A 22,072-nucleotide genomic window follows, 5' to 3' on the forward strand; every position below is an offset into this window, starting at 1 on the left:
GTGTGTAGTATTAAATATATATATATATATATCTGTGATGAAGCCACGGTCGCAGTTACTCAGATATCTTAATAAGCACTTGCAGGAAGATAAATTGCTGCATCTTTTAGCATTATTTAATTGTAGGGTTAGAGACATGTTGATTCAACAGTGCTGTAAAGTTTCTAAGAGGTCACTTTGAAAAATACCAGCTAAATTACTGGCAAGACTGCACCCGTTCTTAAAAACAAACAACCCCCCCAAATCATCTGTTTTCCTCTTACAGGTAACTGAAGTAATCCCCGAAGAAGACAGTTCACTATCCAAAGGCAAGTTTTATTTTTAAACATTTTCTACATTTTATACCTAGCCACAACTTAACAACCAGTTAACGGTCGGTGACAATCCTGTTCAGTGTTGAAAATGTCATTCTGGCATAGGAAACAAAGGACTTCATCTTCTTGCTTTACAGCTGAATGTCTTCTACATAATGTTTGGAGAAGTGAAATCTTGCTAGAGGTTTTCAAAAATTCTGCCCGGTTTGGATGATGAAGTAAATTGCCATAGTCAGTAGATTCTGGCACTGACAAGTTCCTTCAAGCTAAAGAGGGAGTGCGATTGTTGCAAAGCATGACTGTGTTTTGAGACAGGGACGACCACAAGTTTTAATCTTAAAATACGACATGGAGGGGAGGCTGGTTGTTCACACATTCTTGCAAACATTAATACAATCTGTCCCATTATCAAGAACAAAATTAGGGACTGAACGGAGGTCTTTCAAATACCAGTGTTGCAAAAATAGACTTTTTATGCTACTAATGTCAAAAGAATCCTGATTGTACTAAACTGTGTCTCTTCTAGCTGATAAATCAGGAATAGCACAGAAGAAAATGCGTCTGCTCTAATGCTCTTTGGGCTTCGGTGAATTCTCTGGCCAGCAGATGGCGAACTCGCTTATTCTAAACCAGTCAAAAGTATAGGGAGAAAGTAAATGTCTTGCACACATTACACAAGTCCAGGGCATTGGGATCACTGGGCTACATGAGTGAAAGAGATGTACCCCAACAGTACCCCACTTAGATACGCTGCTTGCAACATAAGCAGGATGGGAGGGCTGTGCAAAGCAATTTTGGTAAATTGAGGAATTCATGTATTTCATCAAGCCTAAAGATACTAATTAGTTTCATGTGGGGGAAGGTCAGTCTTTCAAAGAAAAGAAAAAACATCTCTTAAGCAGGATTTTCTGAATGGTGGAATCTAATCTGAAAAAAGGCCACTTCAGCAGGTTATTTATTTATTTATTTATTTCTTACTGTATTGAACCTCTCAAGTAAGCTAGGAGCAGACTAGGAACAACTGAGGACTTGTTAGAGTGTGCCTTTTCACCTGGACTCATGTTACTTTGAATAAATTAACAAGGATAGCTAGTGATAATTTGTGATTTAAGGAAATTCCAGATACGTGAGAGAAAGAGCAGCGTTAAAGCAGTTAAATTCCTGCTCTCTCTAATAAGTGCTCTCTCTAGCCAGTTTCTGAACGCTTCTGTTCTGTGGCTAGGATTTGGTCAGCTTGACCACAAGATCACTAGTAAAACAAGGATGCCGTCCAGTCAAACCTTCAAATGAATGCAACTTACCTAAGGTCTACCGTTTGCTATCAAAACAGGTAGCTTTGTCCTAATATTCTGTACAGTTGACCAATTTTAGCATGGAACTGAAATGCAGTCAGTTTAATGGGAGGGCTTTGGAAGCTGCCTTCTCCAGTCAGTTCAGCCCTGTAGTCAGAGAGCAGATCAAGCTGTGTGCAGGCTTGTGACTTCTCTCTTTAGAAAGAAAACCACTGAGCCAGACAGTTCCATGTTGAGTATCACAACAGGGAATGACATTTCTTCCCTTTGTCTTTCAGATGCAGAGCTTACTGATGGAAGCCTTCAATACTCAGACTAAACCTACCATCAAAACGGACGACCTTTTTACCATCCAAACCAACCATTTTTCCATCAAACCCAACACCTTGGGTTTTGAAATGAAACTGGTAAGCCACAAGTCTTTATTGAATCTATTTTGCAGTGAAAGGGTTTTCTCTGTAACCTGATCATTTAAACTGTTGTGCTTAAAAGAAGGTCACTTGCAAGAGCGGTTATAATCCATGCTATAAAATTGAATCATCCTCTAGAAAGAAAAAAAAAAGGAGCAATTATCTTGCATGTACTCTTGATAAAGGAGGAGCTACACAATGGTATATAGTTTCACACTTTATTTTTGAGAATGTCCAGGCTTAAGTAACAGCTCTTGATGATAAATGAAAAGATTAATACGCAGTGGATTTACACAGAACATTGCGTTTTTAACAATGATCGATACAGAGTATTTGTCATGCAAATCACCTGTGTACACCAAGAAATACTTATTTCAATATATATCTGTACAGTATTTACATTTTATATTTAAACTCTAACTCGAAACATTTTCCAAGAAAATACAGAAATGGAACTGGTAAGCCACAAGTCTTAATCTGCAGCATTTGGTCTACAACAGACCTGGCTTTTCCAGCAAGCGTATCTACATAGATATGTAACAAGTCTTAAAAATAGGCATTGTTTTTATATATGAAGCATTATAAATGCTGCTTGGTTTATAAAGCTTCGGTTTTGTACCCGTTTAAAACTGTTCAAAATGTCAAGTGATTTAGAGCTTACTTTGTCAGAATATTTTAAAATTTAAGTCAGTCCAGGGGAGTTTAACTATTATATACAGTTCTCTCCCTAGATTGCACTGGCAACGGGGCAGCAATTTAATGCTAGAAATAATATACTTCCTGCTACGATCTCCTCAGTTACATGTTACTCTAAATAATTATTTCTGCAGGGTATAAGAACTTCAAATACAGCAAACGAACTCTCAAGGCGTTTCCTTTGTGCTTACAGGTAGACACCGTCGCCTGGCTGGATAAACAGATTTTCTTGAAGGTGTTATTTCAGCATATAAGAATTGATTAAAAAAAAAAAAAAAAAGTGCTTCATGGCTTATTGGTTTTGTAATCTCACAGTTCTCCAGGAACACTTGATTTGCTGCATTTCACCATTACACTCGTCAGTAGCACTGATTCTGGTTTATCACTATTTGCATTACAAATCTCCTTGTCCAAAGCCTAAACTGATGTATGCACTGCTTGAAAACAAAACGTGGTTGCAGAGCAGAAGACTCAAGTCATTAGGTTAGCAGCTGCGTAACCATACTGCTTTCCAAACATAAGATGTAGAGCTTATTGAGTTTCTATGAAGAGTTTAAACGGCTCCCATTAAGCAAAGATGTCCCCACACTGCTACTTCCTCTTAAGCAAGGATTCTACCTCCTTTGGCTGAGGCTTGCTCCCTTACATTCGAACATTCATCCAAGTAGCCTGCAATTCCACATTCGTGGGGGAAAGTCTATAGAATAGAAAAGGTTCCTCCAGTCTCTTCCTCTCAGCCTTTTTTTGAAGCATGCAATAAAGCAAAACATTCACAGGCTGACCTTCCATGCAAAACAAGGCAACTTAGTAAGACAGGAACCGCAAAACTGATTGCTCTTTAAAGTTAAAATGAGATTTGAAATAGATCAAGTTAGCAAGTGGTGTTAAGTCTGTAAGTAAGTCTGTTTTTGCCAGTGCAGCACAGTTCCCTATCATGTAGCCAGAGCTGCTTCTGTAGCTCCAAGAAGCAAAACTGCTTTGACAAAATACTGTGTCATGAAAGCATTCGTTGGTGCGGTAGGCACAGCTCAGGTTCAACAACTGAAAGACCATCAGAGTGGGACTGCAGAAAGATCTTTCAGAAGTTCCAAAAAGACATGTGGGGGTGGGAGTTTAGTTGTGTTAGATAACACAATCTTAGATAAAGATTTTGGTCTTAACGTAAAAGTAAGGGCGTCTACCGATTTCTTCAACTCCAACAACTGAAGCACAAGTCTGAAAAATCGCCTTTAAGAATGCAATGAAAATATTTAACTCTTCTGTATGTTCATAGTTTGTTGTCAAGCAAAGGAATGAATGCTGATGCCTTAACCATCTAGGGCTGTAGCTTACAGAAAGACTACACCTTCCTGTTTTTTTCCCTTTAAAAACGTTAAATCCATGTGAAATTATTTGGGGATGTTTTCACATGCAAAGCCTAATGCAACTCGTGCCTAATGCAAGCCCTGTCATCTTCTTCCTTTAGTAGTGTCGCATTAAGGGGTGTAGCCGATTGACCGTTACGGGTCCGGTCGGCTTCAGGGTACTGAACTATCACGGCCACGGATCCACCAACAACGCAGCACGCCCTCGCTCTAGTCGCGTTCAAGGAGAACTGTCACGGCCAGGAACAATGCAATTAAGTGCAGTTTATTACGGCAACAGATACACAGGTCCTTTGGATTGCCAGTGATAAATTCACTGTCTGCAAAAGCAAGCTAGCATGCATGAAATGCACAGGTACACGGCCTAGGTATTAAGATGTTAAAAAGCATAAAGACGCTAGAGATTTCTAAGTTTCCGTGGAGACGCCTGGTATAACCAAGCGTTCAGATCTTACCTCGCAGCATCCCAGTGGGCGGGGGGGGGGAGGGGTGAGAGGCTCAGCCTGTCGACTGATGTCAGAAGGTATCCTTCGTGACAGTATCTTCCCCAACATTCCCTTTCTCTTAAGCCAATTTATATTATTTTCTATCTTTTAGGTGGAGCTTGAGTGACTCCAGTCATGCGTATCTTGGTTGTGATTGGTAGAAATTACCTCGCTTGCGTTTAAAGGTACAGGCTCCGAGAAATTCAGAGGATGTGCTCAGTGAGGGGTGGTTGCCCCTTGGAGGCGGGTAGCTTTTGGGATGGAGGGGTGCTTATAATGCCTAGTCACTTAAGGCAATTACTCCACAAGGAGTAACTTTACTCCTTTAACTTAACTACTTGAACTACTTTAAGCTTTAACTACAGCATATCTAAAACATAAGGAGGATGTTACTATGTAAAAAGCAGATGAAACCAGTCCTTAACTCTTACTGCTTATTGTGCGTGAGCAGACTGGCATGAGTTTTAGCTATACTGGCAAATATCAAAGCACACCTGTGTAGTCCCAAAGCTGGGAGAAAAGCAAGGAAACCTTGAAGAAAATAGGGAGGCCTGTAGCTTGTGTAGTCTTTTAGCTGAGAAAATAAGGAAGGAGAGAGACAGGTAGCCTTGAGCTAGCAGAAGCAAGGAAGAGAAGGGATAAAAGGGAAAAAACAAGAAGGAGAAAACCAGCTCCAGACTGGCCTGTAGTAACCTTTTGCTCATTAAGGGTCATTAACACATTAGAAATCACACCTGTCAAAATGATAATCCTTGCTAATGTGGGATTCGGTGTGTGTCCCCCTCCTCCTGTACCCCCCCCCCCCCCCCCCCCCCGGTGTTCCTCTGTAATGCGCAAGCTCAGTAGAGAAAAGTTAGGTGAGCTGTAATAACCAATCAAAAGGAGCCAAAGAGAGAGTTTTCACAAGTTTCCTGTGTATGAATGACGGTGATTCGAGTCAGAGGTGTGCTTGCTTTGCGAAAGATAGCCAAGTACCTGACTCTGCAGAGTTCTGTAATTAATTATGTAATTAAAAGACCTTGGTGTGCATTCCGACTCTGGGTGCTTATTGGCGCGGTGCACTGGGCACGAACTCGCGGACAACATCTGTACTCAGTGTGATGCCTACAGACAATCCTTTACTGTTGGGACCTGCATATTTTTCTGTGCCTTCAACACAAACCCTTTGGTACAACTAGTTCCCTACGTAGCTGCCAGTTCACCACTCAGTTGCACTTCTGAAGAGGAAAAGCTATTTCCCTCTAACGTAGGAGCACATACTCTAAATGCAAGCTTCACTCAGCTGGTCATTTACTGCAGGACAAGATTTGAAAACTGTTGTGGAGATTCTGTTGGGTTTTCTGCTTACAGAAAAATTAAGTGCCAAATCGCCCTCTACTCCGCTTTGTAGTGCTGCATTTAATGGAGATTCAAAGAATTTCATTTGCTCCTCCGTTTATGGACAACGAGCTGAAGGAACAGGTACAGCACATTAGCCTGGAATGCCTTCCCTCCCAACCAAAGTAAACTGGAGCTGTAACTAACACAAGCAGAAACAAGGCTTCCACGTTTTCAGCTGAATAAAGTTCCAACAAAATCATCCTCTGGGATTTGAAGCTTACTTCAAATTACATGCCAACAGCTCTTTTCCCTGAAAGGTCTTGCCCAGTTCTTACGTCATAGTAAAGTGTATACCTATAAAATTTACAGTTAACGTCTTCACTTAGTTTGTCCAATTTTTGCATTATCGCTCAGCTGTGTGCTCATTTATAAGCTGATGCATGTATACAAGCTGCTGCTCAAGTCCTACGTCTTGTTTGCAATTCTTCGTTTCCTTGTTGCCAGCATATTGTAAAGCGGATCCCTGCTGCTACTCGCTCTAGAAGAAAAGGAATCATCGGTTTGGTTACCAAATACCCGCTTCTGGAAACCAGAAGTGTTTTGGTCTCTCTTCCCTTCGAATGACTCCACACCTCTCATCAGATAATGGATTGCTGACCTAGAATCAGAGAACATCCCAAGGTGGAAAGGGCTCACAATAATGAGCGAGTCCAACTCCTGGCTCCACACAGGACCACCCCAAAAGCAGAGCCTATGTCTGAGAGCATTGTTCAAACACTTCTGGACCCCCGTCAGGCTCGGTGCCACGACCACTGCCCTGGGCAGCTGTCCCAGTGCCCGAGCGCCCTCTCAGGGCAGCACCTGAGGCGCACGGGGCTCGGCGGGGCGGCCCGGGAGGGGAGGAGGACGGCGGGGCGAAGCGGCCGCTCCCTCAGAGCCGTGTCCCCGCCGCCTCGCCCGCACGTCGGGGCTTTTTCGTGTCGGGGCTTTTTCGTGTCGCGCCCTCGGGCTCTCGCCGCGGGCGACATGCCGCTCCCCAGCGCGGACAGCTTGCGCGCGGGGCCTGCCCGCGGCGGCGGCGGGAGGGAAACCCCAACCGCAAAGCCCTCCCGGCAGGGAGAGCTCGGGGTGAGGGCCGGTCCGGCACCGACAGTAAAGACACGCCGGAGGAAACGCTCTGCTTTTAGCCGTGAGCACCGCGGCCAGGTTGAAAAGGCGTCACGCTGGAGCTCCGAGTTGGGCGGCGTTCCGAGGCCGTTGTGGCAGTTGTGGAGACGGCCTCGGCTGAGGTGGCGGCTGCTGTCGCTGCTGTCCCCTCTGTCCCCGCTGTTGCCGCTGTTCCCGGCGCCTGGAGACCCCCGGCAGCCCCCTGTGACAGGACCTGTGGCCCCGGGGAGCAGGTCCTGTGGCCCCCTGTGCCCGCCGCCTCGTCGGCCATCCCGGCAGCAATCCTGCCAGCACAGAATAGCTCACCGGCTTTACGTGCGTTTCAGGGTAAAGTGACGATTAACTTCTATTTCCTGGCTTGGGTGCTGCTTTATTCTTTAACGGAGCTTCAGGTTTAAAGGTTAAACTCAGTTCTGTCAAGGTTAAACTCAGTTTCGTGAATGGCATCTTGGACAAAATCTTAAGCTGTGATTGACTCTCTGCTTAACAGAGGCCAAACGTGTACCTACTGAGAAGCAGGTCATAGGTGATAAGCCCTCACAAATTAACTTGCTATCACAAAGTGACGCCCAGAAAAAGTGTATTCAAAAGCTAGGCTCATTATAGAATCACAACCAAGCCATCATGACTGGTGCAGTAGACAGTGAGGTAGAGGGTGAGCCCTGGAAAGACAGAAGTAAAGTAGCAGCGAAATGCAGGTACCTTTGTGCACACGAAGCAGAAAAGCGCAGGCAGTAAAGTAATAGTGCTCCATTACTAGCGTGAGCAACAATTATATATAAATCGCAACCATTATCTATTAGATAATAGGTAATAATTAATAGATAATTGCAAAGCTCCAAAAATGCAATAAATAACTGATTCCCCTCAGAGAATGTCATTTGCATTTTTATATTAAAAAGACTCCAGAGTTGTAATGGATTAAAATCCTACGAAAGTGAAAGAAATGGCATCAGCCACTAGTTCTGCAGAAGCTAAAAGTAATACTGATAGAGTTTTGATGGAAATTTTTCCTTTGTGTGTTTAGTTTGGGGATTCCTTTTAAATCATTCATACCAGCAATTTAGTTCTTCAAGGCCGTTTCTTTGAGATTAAGTGACAGGACTTCTACTACTCTTTTCTTCTTGGAATGCTTCTTGGTATTCTTACGTCAGCCAGAACATTTGTCTCTGTCGCAGATGAGAACAATGACCATAGTTAACAAGCCCAAATCTTCAAAGTCTAAAAAGCCATCTTCAAGGCGGTCTGGCAAATCCAAGAAACCGAGTACTAAAAAACTGATGTCACGCACCGCAAACTGGGGCCGGATACCACCTGCAGAAGATTCAAGCCAAGTCTCTGTGGCCCAAGGATGTGGAGGTGCTATTTATTGTAGATCCTCTGAAAAATCTAAGCCTTTTGCCCAAAGAGATCTAAGTAAGTGTGCGCTTTATCCTGCCTCCGTTTTCTTCAAAACAAAAGTAGAAAGTGGTAGTTCTTGCTTGTTGCACTGATAGAGAACAGGACTACTGTGAATAAAGACTTCCAAAGCGATTCTCCTAAGGCAACTGAAGTGACTGACGTTACAGAAATTAATTTTGATATATTTACAGTCGACAGAGAAATGTGGGGAGCATTTTGTAATGCACTGATTCATCCATATCTTTTCTGTTTTGCAAAGAAAAGTGTTTGATTGTTGCTATTCACAGGTTCCATTATTCACAGGTTTTTGAATGTTAAGATTGCTCAGGAAAAGATCTGATATTTGTAGGGGTACCGTCATTCCTAGTTATTTGTTTTTACATTGTCCTTGCATTTATTACCATATAATTTCAAGTCTAAGTTTGTGGTTGAAGTTATAATAAGGAAAAAAGCATATAATAAGGAAGAAATTAAAATGGTTGACTAAACTTTTTTTTCCCAAAACGTTGTGTTGACCAGCCAATTTGAATATGGCGGTATTAAAGGTGTCTGCAATAAGTTTTTCTGTTTTGGATTGTAGCTAGTTCCTCTAGGTGCTCCCGCAGAATAGTATTTTTACTATGCCTATATATACTTTATATATTCACTATACCTATATATACTTAATACCTTTCTTAGAAACAAACAAACAAAATCTCTTTTTAAATATAACTTTCTTGCAGTTGTTAATGATGGAATTGCTCCGCCACAAAGGATTCTTTTTCCACCTGAGAAGATACGTATGGATTGGCAAGAAACACAAAGTGTTGGAGTTGGCCTGTACAATCTTGGCAACACGTGTTTTCTTAATGCTACTCTACAGTGTTTGACCTACACCCCCCCACTTGCCAATTACATGCTTTCTCTTGAGCACAGCCAGTCATGTGAGTACTTTCTAACAGTATTTTAAATCTGTTGGATAGCTGTGAAGGTGAAAGAACAGCAGTGATTCTGTGAGACAAACTTACTTGCCTGATTTTACCTGTAGACGCTGGCTTTGAGCATTGTATTAGCAGTGGGCTCGGAATAGCATATGGAGTGCGTTTAATGCACCATGTGTTTTTTTTGTTTGTTTGTTTGTTTGTTTTTTTAAAAGGATCTTTTCTTGCTTCATGGGAATAATGAAGTGCATTGGACAGTAATGCATTTAATGAACATTTGGCATTTGGGCTATTTGGGCTTCCTGCTGCTAGAAAGGCAATAAAATTTAGGATGTTGGCATCATAGGTCTTTAGTCTGCACAGCCGAGGTTCCATAATGCACTACAATAAATGGTCTGTTCGTTGTTGAACCAATTAAAAAAAAAAAAAACAAAAAAAACCTAGAAAGCAATATGAGCTGTTATGAACACGACTAGATTTTTTTGTGGGACTGTATTAAAATCTAGACTGATTTTGTCCTAAATAAAATGTTGTACTATAAAGTAAATGTTGTACTAAACCTGTATGCTTTTTAGGCTGGTATCTTTGTATCGATACCTAGAAATTTAACTGTTTTCTTCCTGTATATAGAAATCGTTTCAGTTAAGAATCCTGTTGAAAAAAGGAGGGCAGAAGTACTATTACATACATTACTGTAATTTTTCCTTTCTCCCAAAGGACTCGTAGCTCTGTATCATGAAGCTCACCTGACAGCACTGTGCTGAAAATAACCCACGTTCTCTTAATGCTGTATCATCAAGGTCAAATATTCTTTCCTCATACATTTTGCAACCTGTGGAGTTCACATTCCTGTCAGCCTTTACAAACGTGACTTTGCAGTAGTCTTTTAGATTTCTCATCACAAAATGCACTTGAATACAGGCTTAATGGATATTTTTATTCTATAAAGTTGTGTGAAATGAAATGTTAGGAGACTGTTGGGACAAGGAGAGTGGATATTGTATCTATAGTTTAAATGTTACTTATATGTTTGTTTGTAGTTATGTCTGTTTCGCTAGACTGGGATGCTTTCTTCTTTCACTCTTCAGGTCGTGAACAAGATTTTTGCATGATGTGCACGATGGAGACTCACATTAACCAGGCCCTGCGTTGCACTGTTGATGCCATCGAGCCTACGCGTGTTATCAATAATCTCAGTCGTAAGTGGCTTCAGATGTGTTTCTTTTTCAGCATCTTGTAATCTTCAAATAATTATTTGATGTGTATAAATGGTTTTAACACTGTAAAGAAGAGAGATTTTAGAAACAGGAGAATTACTTCATTTTTAAATGAGGTGAATACTATCATCTTCTTATTTAGGAATAGGACAACATTTCCGTTTTGGCAGTCAAGAAGACGCACACGAGTTCTTGCGCTATACTGTTGATGCTATGCAGGAAGCGTGCTTGAATGGAAGCACCAAGTAAGCATAAACAAATTCACTTTTATACGTTCTCTAGCACCTTTTAGGCCTTTATTTACTATCAAAACTGAAAGTCTAGGTCATCCTTGGTTTTCATAAAACTCTTTGAAGAGTTAACTGTGTGCCTTAAATCTTCTGAGGTCTGATTATAATTTATTTCCAGATTGGACAGATCTTCTCAAGCTACCACCATCATTCATCAAATATTTGGAGGATTTCTAAGATCAAGAGGTACTTTTAAAAATATTCCTGTCCTTAGAACTGATCTGTGTCTTTTGTCGGTAGTAAAGCAGTCTGTAGTTTGTCTGAAGTAGTATCTATCGACAACTTGAATGTGGACAGTTAGTCTCCTTCACGTGTTGTTAAGCATTTATATTTTGCTTCCAGTGAAGTGCTTGAATTGCAAAGCAGTTTCGGATACGTATGAGGCATTTCTTGATATCACTTTGGATGTAAAGGTAGGAGGTTTTGTAAATATAATTCATGATGTTTAAGTACATGTATAACTTTCTAAATTAAACTTGTTTAACTTAAAAAACCAAACCACGTACAATGTTAAAATATAAGAGCTTGGTGGTGGTTAGAAAGTGGATTGGACTTTGTCCTTCTGTGGAACCCCTGTAAATAGTCTCCACGTCTGCATTGGGTTTAAGGGGAAAGAATTTTATTGCTGTGCAAAGTATAATACTGTCACACTTCTTTGTTGTTCTACCTCAATATACGTCTAATTGTTAGACTGTTGGATTTGTTGCCAGTATTGATGACAAAGCACACTATAGATGCTGTCTGCGTTACTGGAAAATGATTTGTTTCAAAGTAGAATGACTTCCAGGTGAGGTAAACGCTGAGCATGCTCTTTCTGCCTCCTTCTTGACAGTGCTCATAGCAGATCGCTTAAGTATGTGTTAGTCAGGTTCTCTTATAAACTCCTAGTGCGTCTCTGGAATTTTGAATTTACAGTGACTTTACGCTCTTCTCTCTCGCTCCTCTAGGCGGTTTCATCTGTTACCAGAGCTCTAGAACTATTTGTGAAACCTGAAGAGCTGGATGGAGAGAATTGCTATAAATGTAGCGAGTAAGATTATTACTAATTATGTCTTAATACTAGATATTAGTTTTATATATTACATGACTTAGAGCGTAAGTTATCCTTTAACTTCATTTAGAAATAAGGAGACGCAGCATTGTTGTTGTTGTTGTTGCTTCATTTTCTAGTAGTGGTGAGCTGAAGCAAGGAGCTATGGAGAATGATTTGGAGTGGAAGGCAGCAGCAGGTTCCTACAGGTCCTAGCGTTCACTGTGAAACAAAGTTAGATTGAGTGTCAGGGAATGTGAGCTGGCTCTGTGGTAATGAATGTTAGCAGCCTGTGCTGGCTCACTAAACAGCGTCTTGCACAGCTCTTGAACTGTGAAACCTGTCGATGTGGACTAATGTCCGAAATGAGCTCCCTTAAGCCTAACCCGTGCACAGGGAAAGCCTGTTGAGTTCAGGCGCTCTCTGTGCTGATCAATATGTAAGATGTTTCTACGTATGTGAGAAACAATTGAACATTTGCATAAGATGGTTTGGCAAAACAAGCTGTTAGTCAAACATCCCCTCAGAAAAGCACAGAGTGCCCGGCTCAGTTCTGTAGAATTCATGCCTGACCCCTCTAAATGAAAAATGCAGTATCCACTTCTTGTTGTTGGATACTAAGGAAATTAGGGTGTCGAATCAAGAGCGTCCAATAGGTTATTAAAGCAATTTAATCCCAGGTTCGTCTTGGCCTGCGGATCCTAGAAAGCAACATGCAGCGTATTCAGGATTCTCATAAGTGATGTCTGAGGAAGAGAAAGAACTGTAATAGCACCTCACATCTGAATTGCATGGTCCTTCCTTAATGTGCTCTTTGAGGTGTGATCGGTTCAGTCACACTTAAAGCCAGAATTTTCCGTCTTTTTGTGAGTTTAAAAGGAAAGGCCTTGCACATGTACAGTACTTTTTCCATTGCTGATAACTGTTATTAGTCTTATATATAACTCATTTTTACTATTTTTTGTTTATATTTTATAACTCCCTGGTAATACGCTTTCGTGAGAGATTCCTGTTCCCGCTATGCTCTGAGTTGTTGGTAAAACTTACCTTCTTCTCTGTATTAACAAACGTGACATGCAGTGCATGGGTTTATGAAAAGAAAAAACCAAACATATGATGCAAGTAAATATCATTCAAATAGCATAAGCATGCATGAGACATTAAAACGAGTTTGTTTTGGGGGCAAAAAAGATGATGCTTTCAAACACTTGTCTCTGCTTGTTTTTAAGGTGTAAAAAGATGGTTCCTGCATCCAAGAGATTTACCATACACCGTTCTTCCAACGTTCTCACAATATCACTGAAAAGATTTGCAGATTTCACAGGTGGAAAGATCAACAAGGTATATTTCCCGCTGTAATGCAACTTTGTCATCATGTAATGGGACATCCCCCAAAGCTGAAAGTTGTTAATATTTTCAGACAATAATTGTAGACTAACGACTACGGCTTATTCTTTCTCTTAATATCAGTAAAGTTCCTGCTTGACAAGAAGCATATACTTTCCTCTGAGAAGGCTAATTCATCAGAAAACAGTTGTCTGCAACTTCTAGTATTAAACGTTGCTTATGGGAAGACTTATTTTTAGTGAATCAAGAGATATATTCATATAATTCCAGTCTCTGTTTTTTGGAAGTGTTTTTCTCTGGCTAGTCCGCGAAGTACTCTGATATAATTTTTCTATCTTCTTGGTCTCTCTTTAGGAAGTAAAATATCCTGAGTATTTGGACCTCCGAGCCTACATGTCTCAATCAAGTGGAGAACCACTCCTCTATGCCTTATATGCGGTGCTGGTGCATCATGGTATCAACTGTCGCTCAGGACACTATGTATGCTACATAAAGGTAGAAGTCAACATCATTTCTAACAGGGTAAAGGTTGTGCTGGCAAACCAGTTCAAGTGTTACTAGTAGTACTGTTTCTAGGGAAAAAGATTTCATTATATGTTTATTTGACACGTGTGTATTTTATTGCTATCTGTGATTTCATTTGGAAAACATGCAATTCATCTAAAGATATCGTTGTCTTTATTTGCAGGCTGGTAATGGACTTTGGTATCAGATGAATGATGCAAAAGTAGTCCGTACTGACATTAAAAGAGTTCTTGGTCAGCAAGCTTACTTACTTTTTTATATCAGGTAATAACAAGTATTCAAATGTGTTCAGAAGAGATTTACTCTCCTGTTATTGATACTTTTCTTTTTGCAAGTGTTTTTCTTTCTCTCCCAGGAAAAGTTGATTATTTCTCTAATTCAGTTCTGTCTAACCTGAAATTCTCTGTCATTTATTATCTTTTGTTGCTTGGCCTTAAACTGCAGCACTTGTGTAAATTGCTGTATATGTGTTATCTGTAGCTGGCTAATTTAGAGAAGGAGAGAAATGAAGGCCATCTGTGGTGTAAGAATGAATTATTGCTCTGAAAGTGATAGTCATAGTAGGAAGACTGTTACCTACTTTTCAGTTTGTAGTCTTGGCTAAGTCTTCTGTAGAGAAGGCTTCCATATCGTATGAACTGTTCCTATAAAATTATAGGATGGGATTTAATCCAAGAGTAGGCCGAAAGAAAAACTAAACTGAGATCACTGCTCTTTTCTGAAGGCGCTATGATTTGACGCTCGGAGAACGTGCTTTTTACTTAGCAGCACCGTCTTATCCCTGTTCATTCCCCCCTGGTCAGCGGGGGGCTAACAGTAAGCAGGCTGGATTTCTGGGACCACGACTTCCTCCTCATATGATTAAGGTAATTTAGGGAAGCGGGAGGGCAGATAATGGCACCAAACGGACAGTGGGTTTGGGGTTTGGTGTGGGGTTTTTTGTTTGGTTTTTGGCATCTTTGTTTTGTTTTCCTTCCCACGCTGCAGCTGTCTTCACAGCCCTCATGCTACAGCCAGAGTCATTCAAACAGTGGTTACTGCTGAATTGCGCAGCCATGCGACTCCATTGTTTATACCTCCTAGACAGCTTTGTAAAGCACAGAGAGCTACGCTCTTTGACAATTTAAGTAGAGTGTACTAATCCTCGAATCATTTAAAAGAGGACTTGTTTTTCCTATCGACGTCACTTTAGCTAAGACAGGGAAACCAAATTGTCTTATTCCTGAGCACCAGAACAATTATTCCAGGCTTTTTGGGGTATGTTTAAAGGGGAAACTAAATATATTTGGGAATAGCTTTAGGCAATGTTAAGTTGTTTGGATGGTTTTCAAAAATGATGTTAATTTGATATCAATATGCAGTAAACCAAAAGGAGGAATTAAATACACTTATGGGACTTGCATTTATCTTTTAAGGGCAGTGTTTTTTGCTTTTTAGGTGTTAAGACCATTTGTAGAAATACTTAGTAGGAGAATGACATGTTTAAAAATGTTAAATGGAGTGTTTCCATTAACCCGTCTTGCAATTTCTTCTTTTTAAATACAGAATTCAAGTCGTTTAAATGGAAATGGATCCATAAAAGAGGATGCAAATACCACTGGTGTCACCCTAAAAAGGCCATCTTCAGCACCACCAATGGCCTGTGTTCAAGAACAGGCGATTACCAGGCCTTCAATTACTGATACGTCAAAAAACCAGAAGATCACCATCAGTATTCACAATAAATTGCCTGCTCGTCAGACTGTGTCACAGCCTGACTGTCTTAGCAGTGCTGTGGAGGATGAAGATCTCTACAAGGCTGTTCCTTCATCCACAATCACAAATTCGGTAAAGCAAATGAAGCAAATACAAATACAAAAAAAAAAAAAAAAGAGTTTCTGCTGAAATTTTTGTGGAGCCAAAGGTGAATGGAAATCCTAAACTCAGCTCTGATAACACAGTCCCTTACGGTGCAGAATCTTCAGGAAAATCTGAGGAGGAGTCAAAGGGCTTATTTAAAAGGAATTGCAATGCAATGTGGAATTTTGGTTGGAAAGGTAGTCCGTACATCGCAGAATTCCCATTCTTCCTGTCAGAATGCTGATGAAGGAAGATCCCAGCATGAGCTGCCAAACACTGATTCACTGAATGGTGCTATTAGTTTAGTTCATGAATCTAAAGAAAACGGACTGAAACTTGATGATTCCACTTGCCAAGTTGAACCTGTTAAACCTTGTGAGATGTTCTTTTCTAAAACAAACGGATTGCTTGAAACATAGTAGTTTGCTCCATCGAGAATTTCTCACCCACGATGTATTCGGGAGTGTTTATCATGTTCCTAATTCAGGCGAAATGCTGAGAAAACACAGCACAAATTTGATCGTAACCCTTTGTGATATTATGCCATTAGAATTTGCAGAGCTGAGCTGACATTAGAACTTGTCAGCTTAAGCTGAGCTGAGATAAAAATTCTTAAGTTTCATAAAGTAGATTTTGGGAGGTGAGTTGGCGTTATCTTTGAAGTGTAGATAATGCATACAACACAAAGCGATCTTGCTTAGCATTTAATGTAGAAATTCTGAGAAGACTAGTCCTCAGCACAAATGGTATTTTTTCTGTCTGCTGACTTGTGCGTTTTAGTTGCAGATGCCTGGAGCTATGCCTCCAGTCCCTCGAGAAGTCATCATGGAATCCCTCACGGCCAGCCAGCTGAACAGCTTGTCAGAGGAAAGAAGGTAAAATGAGCACAGTCTGATTAAGACAAGATTTTGTGGAAGTTCATTGCGGTTTTATCTGTCTACTAATACTATTTAATGGAAGGATTTAAATCAGTAGAATTCCGTACTGTATGGCCAGTGTTGCGAACAGAACTAATGATCGACACTGTGCATAGCACTCTGATGCAGGCTGGTGCCTCGCGGAGAACTTGTGTTTCTTCATAGAATGTTTTTCCGTTTTTCTCCATTATCTGGAGAAACATTGGCTGTTCCCCCGTCGCCCCCACCCCTTTTTTCTCAGAGCAGCAGGTGGAGGGAGACGGAAACGTGTTTTTATTTTGTGCAGTGTCCCGGGACCTCCGAAATCTACTGAGAATGATGAATACCTTGAACAGTACCAATGTGATGACCGTGGAGACAAGGAGAAACCAAGAAGATCAAAAGAACATGAACTGATTTCAGAAGAAAATGTTTTCTACATCAAAGAGTCTTCTGAGACTGGTGAGAAATTGCGGCAAACTTCCCCTCTAAAGTCTGACAGTGAATGTAGTTCTAAAAACCTTTCCTCCTTAGCTATTACAGATAGATGCCAAGATACAAAGGACGAGACTAAAAAATCTGACAAAGAGCGTTACCAGAGAAAGAGGGAACATTCTCCTACTGAAGAGAAGGAGAGTCAAAAAGATGGTCATTCCAGCAAGAGAAGGTGCTCTCGGAGTGTGGAAGTTGTTAAGCAAAAGCGTCACAAGCAGGAGTATTGGGAGGGAAGCAGGTACAGATCTTCCCATAGTGAAAGGAACAGCCCTGATAATGGCAGAAGACCAGTAAAATATTCAAAGTACAGATCTCGAAGCAGAGGAAGATCAGAACAAGATAGCGCTAGATATTACCATTCCAAAGGGGAAAGAAGTTGGAGCAGAGAAAGATACTATCAAGATGAACCACGGAAATGGGAAAAATGTAGCTATTACAAGGATTACTATTCACCTCATGCAGCAGGAGACAGTAGAGAGAGAAAGTTCTCTCACGGTGATAAAGACTTTGACAAATTGACTCAGACTTACTCCAGCAGGTCACATAAGCGTTATCATTACAAAAGCAGATGGCCTCACGGTTCCCTCTTGAGAGAGGAAGATGTACATCACTTTAGCACACCCAGAGCAGACTCACATCGTTGCTCAGTAGCTCAGCAACATTCTGGAAAACATTCGCGTGAGAGACATGCACTTCCACCTGTGTCAGCTCATTTGGAGAACTGTCGCCAGAAAAAGGCAAAAGAAGGAAACAGAAAAAGACAATATACTCGTGCAGAAGGTAGTGAAAGTGAAATAGAAAGGCAACGCAGAAAGGTAGAAAAGGAGGTTTTAGGTGGTGAAAACATGAAAAAATATAAGAAGTTCTAGAAGAAAAAGAAGTCTGAAGATAAACAGGGAGAGAAGGATTCCAAGTAAGCAGGGATTCCAGCCTAATCAGCATTTTTTTTCCTAATTCTTTTCTGGGTGCTTCTCATGTTTTGTTTTTTTTTTCATAGTTTCTGAGTTATTTAGATAGCATAATCTGGCTGGGGATCATGACTGGGGATCATTAGGTTGATCAGTGAAGACAGGAAAGGTATTGCTGAATTGTGTCAGAGCACTAGCTTTGGACCACGTAGTTCGAATCACATCTGCACACCATTCTGGATTAGGTTAAAATATTTTTTTTTTTTTACTTGCACATATTCCAGAGCTAACCATTGTTAATGATCTGTGTACCAACCAGGACCTATGGTCCTTCAATCTGAGGGCTTAAGTTTGCTGCATCTAAAGGAAGTTACATGTGCACAAAGTACCACAAAATAGCTGACATGCGGCAAATCATCGCCTGTGGTAAAATAAATAAAGTTTCCTGTATGCAACAAGTGCCACATCTTTTTTTCTCTTTTTAACTTGCATGTTTCTTTCAGACTTTATGATTTGTATTTCTCTGCGCTCCACTTTGACAATGCCAATCGCAAGCGTAACAAAAAGAAGAAAAAGGAGAAACATCAGGAAAGTGAAAGGCTTCTTGGAACACTTAGATCCTCGTTTCCAGAAGAAAACCCGGGAGAAGAAGGAAGAATCCCATCCTCCAGATGGCTCTTTATGAGAGCAATGCAGAAGTGAGGGCAGTAAACAACCTCACAAGGAAGGGAAGCCTTCCAGTGCAGGTGAAAGGAAGAAACATCGCATCCAGCGAGTATATTAAAGGTAAGCGGCTGCAGCATGTTTATGGGATTCCTTTTAGATTAATCTAGAGATTATCTAAAACAGTCTTTAAATGCTTGATGACTGAACAGTCTGCTGGATATTAAAATATGTTTTGAAAAATATGTTTCAAATGTTGTTTTTTCAGCTGTGTGGGGAGAACAAATACAGTGGCTATGAATATTTTGGCTATTATTCAGAACAGCATGTGGAGGGATATGTAAACTATGTAATATGTAAAAATATGTACTATGTAAAAATCCTGCTTTTTTTCTCCTTTTTGTTTTTTTTTTTTGTCTTTTTCTTTTTTTCCCTGCTATTATAGGTTTAAGAATATAGAGGAATGCGCTGATGGAAGCCATGTAAAGAGTCTCCAAATTTGCATTGGGTTTAAGCGGAAAGAATTTTATGTCTGCACAAATTATGATACTGTCAAAACTTCTTTGTTGTTCTACCTCAATATACATCTAATTGTTAGACTGCTGGATTTGTTGCCAGTATTGATGACAAAGCACACTATAGATGCTGTCTGCGTTACTGGAAAATGATTTGTTTCAAAGTAAAATGACTTCCAGGTGAGGTAAACGCTGAGCATGCTCTTTCTGCCTCCTTCTTGACAGTGCTCATAGTAGATCGCTTAAGTATGTATTAGTCAGGTTCTCTTATAAACTCCTAGTGCGTCTCTGGAATTTTGAATTTACAGTGACTTTACGCTCTTCTCTCTCGCTCCTCTAGGCGGTTTCATCTGTTACCAGAGCTCTAGAACGATTTGTGAAACCTGAAGAGCTGGATGGAGAGAATTGCTACAAATGTAGCGAGTGAGATTATTAACTAATTATGTCTTAATGCTAGATATTAGTTTTATGTATTGCATGACTTAGAGCATAAGTTATCTTTTAACTTCATTTAGAAATAAGGAGACGCAGCTTCGTTGTTGTTGTTGTTGCTTCATTTTGTTTAAACAACTGGTGCACGGAAATAATCCCAAACTTGAAAACGTTACATCTGTTTTGGAAATCTAAGAAGAGTGGCTATTAGCTGATATTGGACTTTTCTCGTAGCATTGTCTGCACCATGGCTTGTCAAGCTTCCTAGGCGTGTAGCTGCATGCTGAAATATTCATATTGGCAGAAGTGAAAAGACATGCCCAGTAAGTAGTGGTGAGCTGAAGCAAGGAGCTGTGGAGAATGATTTGGAGTGGAAGGCAGCAGCAGGTTGCTGCAGGTCCTAGCGTTCACTGTGAAACAAAGTTAGATTGAGTGTCAGGGAATGTGAGCTGGCTCTGTGGTAATGAATGTTAGCAGCCTGTGCTGGCTCACTAAACAGCGTCTTGCACAGCTCTTGAACTGTGAAACCTGTCGATGTGGACTAATGTCCGAAATGAGCTCCCTTAAGCCTAACCCGTGCACAGGGAAAGCCTATTGAGTTCAGGCGCTCTCTGTGCTGATCAATATGTAAGATGTTTCTACGTATGTGAGAAACAATTGAACATTTGCATAAGATGGTTTGGCAAAACAAGCTGTTAGTCAAACATCCCCTCAGAAAAGCACAGAGTGCCCGGCTCAGTTCTGTAGGATTCATGCCTGACCCCTCTAAATGAAAAATGCAGTATCCACTTCTTGTTGTTGGATACTAAGGAAATTAAGGTGTCGAATCAAGAGCGTCCAATAGGTTATTAAAGCAATTTAATCCCAGGTTCGTCTTAGCCTGCGGATCCTAGAAAGCAACATGCAGCGTATTCAGGATTCTCATAAGTGATGTCTGAGGAAGAGAAAGAACTGTAATAGCACCTCACATCTGAATTGCATGGTCCTTCCTTAACGTGCTCTTTGAGGTGTGATCGGTTCAGTCACACTTAAAGCCAGAATTTTCTGTCTTTTTGTGAGCTTAAAAGGAAAGGCCTTGCACATGTACGGTACTTTTTCCATTGCTGATAACTGTTATTAGTCTTATATATAACTCATTTTTACTATTTTTTGTTTATATTTTATAACTCCCTGGTAATATGCTTTCGTGAGAGATTCCTGTTCCCGCTGTGCTCTGAGTTGTTGGTAAAACTTACCTTCTTCTCTGTATTAACAAACGTGACATGCAGTGCATGGGTTTATGAAAAGAAAAAACCAAACACATGATGCAAGTAAATATCATTCAAATAGCATAAGCATGCGTGAGACATTAAAAGGAGTTTGTTTTGGGGGCGAAAAAGAAGATGCTTTCAAACACTTGTCTCTGCTTGTTTTTAAGGTGTAAAAAGATGGTTCCTGCATCCAAGAGATTTACCATACACCGTTCTTCCAACGTTCTCACAATATCACTGAAAAGATTTGCAGATTTCACAGGTGGAAAGATCAACAAGGTATATTAAGAATATACCTTAAGAATATAGAGAAATGGTCTGCTTTTATTTTCATTTTCTCTTTTTTTCATTTTTCTCTTAATATCAGTAAAGTTCCTGCTTGACAAGAAGCATATACTTTCCTCTGAGAAGGCTAATTCATCAGGAAACAGTTGTCTGCAACTTCTAGTATTAAACATTGCTTATGGGAAGACTTATTTTTAGTGAATCAAGAAATATATTCATATAATTCCAGTCTCTGTTTTTTGGAAGTGTTTTTCTCTGGCTAGTCCGCGAAGTACTCTGATATAATTTTTCTATCTTCTTGGTCTCTCTTTAGGAGGTAAAATATCCTGAGTATTTGGACCTCCGAGCCTACATGTCTCAGTCAAGTGGAGAACCACTCCTCTACGCCTTATATGCGGTGCTGGTGCATCATGGAATCAACTGTCGCACAGGACACTATGTATGCTACATGAAGGTAGAAGTCAACATCATTTCTAACACGGTAAAAGGTTGTGCTGGCAAACCAGTTCAAGTGTTACTAGTAGTACTGTTTCTAGGCAAAAAGATTTTCTGAAATAACCCCAAACTTGAAAATGGGATCTTGTATAAAATCTTAAGCTGTGATTGACTCTCTGCTTAAGAGAGGCCAAACGTGTACCTACTGAGAAGCTAGGTGATAAGTGTTTTTGTACACTTATAAGTGGTCATTTTGTAAAGAGACTGCTGAAAAATCTGAACAGTGCTGCTGCAGAACTCTGAATGGGGGGCTAGCAACTGTCTTAACTGATCTGGAATCTTGAGTTTACTTTTCAGTGGACAGGAGGAGAGTCTCTCAAGGCAAACAGAGAGAGAAATAACACCCGATACTCATGTCAACATAAATTTATGCTCAGAGTGTAGGTGTAGGAACAGCGTCGGTATGTATATGGAACATCGGGAGAGGAAACTATATCGGTATTTACAGCTTTTCTACTTCCTTGTCAGAGAGACGTTGTCTCCAAATTAGAAATTGATGTATTTTGAATAAGGGCT

At 40.5% G+C, this 22,072-nt stretch overlaps 1 pseudogene across 1 annotated transcript; it reads left to right on the plus strand.

The window, feature by feature from the left end:
• The first annotated feature begins 8,235 nt into the window (after positions 1–8,235).
• Positions 8,236–19,180, plus strand: LOC308196962 (ubiquitin carboxyl-terminal hydrolase 42-like; annotated as a pseudogene). Its single transcript has 15 exons — positions 8,236–8,464; positions 9,172–9,372; positions 10,458–10,568; positions 10,729–10,831; positions 10,995–11,062; positions 11,219–11,289; positions 11,824–11,906; positions 13,136–13,247; positions 13,608–13,748; positions 13,942–14,042; positions 14,503–14,644; positions 15,324–16,033; positions 16,404–16,492; positions 16,821–17,921; positions 18,420–19,180. The product of its transcript is annotated as a ubiquitin carboxyl-terminal hydrolase 42-like (transcript).
• Positions 19,181–22,072: the final 2,892 nt, after the last annotated feature.

Source organism: Anser brachyrhynchus (assembly GCF_964034855.1).
Source record: "Anser brachyrhynchus genome assembly, chromosome: 6".
In the NCBI taxonomy this organism is placed as follows: Eukaryota; Metazoa; Chordata; class Aves; order Anseriformes; family Anatidae; genus Anser; species Anser brachyrhynchus.